At 50.5% G+C, this 2,365-nt stretch overlaps 1 non-coding gene across 1 annotated transcript; it reads right to left on the minus strand.

Annotated features, from left to right (window-relative positions):
* Window positions 1-1,350: 1,350 nt before the first annotated feature.
* TRNAE-UUC lies at window positions 1,351-1,422 on the minus strand. Its single transcript has one exon. It is a non-coding gene; the product is annotated as a tRNA-Glu (tRNA).
* Window positions 1,423-2,365: the final 943 nt, after the last annotated feature.

A 2,365-nucleotide genomic window follows, 5' to 3' on the forward strand; every position in this document is an offset into this window, starting at 1 on the left:
TTCCATGACACTGCACTTTCCCACGTCTCCTCCGGATTTCTGACAGCTTGTTTCCTTGCTGGCCTGCGTGGTCTCCTCCCGGCTTCTCGTTGTGGGCGTGTCCAGGGGGCTGCCCTCGGCTCTTACCCCAACCGGTGCCCACCGCCCCCTCTAGAGGGCTCTCCTCCCGGTAGCCTGATGCCACCTCCCACCACTGTGGCCCCTGGGGCCTTGGCTACCCACGGTCCCCAATCCCACACGGCCAGCATTCACAGAACTTCTTGTCCTACCTCCTATGAATCAAGTCCTAAATCACAGAAGGTCAGACTGGAGGGGCGTGGGGGCCGCGGGAGGGCGGAGGGGTTTGAGTTTGGGTTGGCCAAGCAACCAGTACCTGGGGGATGTTGCTGAGAAGACTTAACCACACCCCTGAGCCTGGGCTACTGTAGGTCTGGAGAGGCAAGCTTGTGCAAGGCTAAGGATATAGGACTCTGGGAACCCACTGCCCAAGTTCAGATCCTGCCTCTGCTACTTGCTGCTGTGACCTCAGGCAAGTTCATCTATTTGTTCATTAATTTATTTAACAAATGTTAATTGAGCCCCTACTGTGTGCCAAATTCTGTTTAAAACACAAACAGAAACACAAAAGGACTCCCCACACTCTTGATGTTTGGGCTTCCCTGGTAGCTCAGCTGGTAAAGAATCCACCTGCAATGCAGGAGACCCCAGTTCAATTCCAGGGTCGGGAAGAGCCCCTGGAGAAGGAATAGGCTACCCTCTCCAGTATTCTTGGGCTTCCCTGGTGGCTCAGATGGTAAAGAATCCGTCTGCTATGCTGGAGACCTGGATTCTGTCTCTGGGTTGGGAAGATCCCTTGGAGGAGGGCATGGTAACCCCCTCCAGTATCTTGCCTGGAGAATCCTCATGGACAGAGGAGCCTGGCAGGCTGCAGCCCATGGGGTCACAAAGAGTTGGACACGACTGAGTGACTAAGCACAATATAGCACTCTTAATGTTTAGTTAGACTCAAATACTATCCAAACAAATGCTAAATTATGACTGTGACAAGCAAAGTGAGGGAGAGATCCAGCCTGCTCTGAGAACTCAACTGAGGATGGTCTTATCAGAAGGGTCAGGGGCGGCTTTCTTGAGGACATGACCTAAAGCTCAGATCTGGACCTTAAAGCTCAGATCTGAGGGGTGAGTGGAGTTACAAGATGTGGCTGGCTGAATAATGGCCCCCAAAGATGTTCATGTTCTAATCCCTAGAATCTGTGAATATGTTCCTTTACATGGCAAGAGAGATGTGATTCATTTAAAGGCTTTTTTTTTTTTTTTTTTGGCCACACTGTGCAGCTTGCAAGATCTTAGTTCCCTGACCAGGGATTGAACCTGGGCCATGGCAGTGAAAGCCCCAAGTCCTAACCACTGGACCACCAGGGAATTCCCTCCAGTTAAGGATCTTAAGATGGGAGATTCCCCTGGATTATCGGTGTGGACCCAATGTAATCACAAGTGTCCTTATAAGGAGGAGGCAGAGGGTCAGAGAAGATACGACAGTAAAAGCAGAGGTCAGAGTAATGGCATTGATGGAAGGGGGCCTCTGGAAACTGGAAAAGGAAAGGAAATGAATTCTACTCTAGAGCCTCTAGAAGGAAGGAAGCTTTGCCTACCCATCTTGGACTTCTGACTCCAGACCTGTAAGCTGATAAATCTGTGTTACTTTAACCCACTAGTGTATGAAAGTCTGTTACAGCAGCAAGAGGGAACTAACACCATAGGAGAAGAATAGAAAAGTGTGTGCCAAGGCTGGGGATGAGAAATGGGTTCCTGTGATCTAAAGAGAGAAGATATGTATGTGTGGGTGTGAATGGGGATGGGTGGTCAGGGGTGGGAGCCAGGAGGCTGGACAGCTAGGCAGGGGCCAGACCATGATCAACAAGCAGCTCCTGTTTGGCTAATGTTATTAACCCCTCTAAGCCTCAGATTCCTCACTGAGTAAAATGATGACTTCGTAGGCTTGTTGCAAGAATGAGAACTGAATGAGGCCGTGTACATGTAGCTCTTACTTAGTAAGTGCCCGTTTTGATCTCACGGTTTCTCGAGTGGGCTCCTGGAGCCCTGGGAAATCTGTGAGATTCCTTTGGGGCTGCTGAGGATCCGGAGGGAAAGAGGGGGCAGTTCTGCCCTCAAGCTGAACTTACATTTTTTGCCCATTGGACTTGGCTTCTGGTTAAGATCGTGTTTGAATAACAGTTTCCTCAGCTAAGACGCAATTTGAGAGCTGCTACTCTAACCTGCGGAGAAGGCAATGGCAACCCACTCCAGTACTCTTGCCTGGAAAATCCCATGGATGGAGGGCCCTGGTGGGCTGCAGTCCATCGGG

Source organism: Bison bison, unplaced genomic scaffold (assembly GCF_000754665.1).
Source record: "Bison bison bison isolate TAMUID 2011002044 unplaced genomic scaffold, Bison_UMD1.0 scf7180017864491, whole genome shotgun sequence".
NCBI lineage: Eukaryota > Metazoa > Chordata > Mammalia > Artiodactyla > Bovidae > Bison > Bison bison.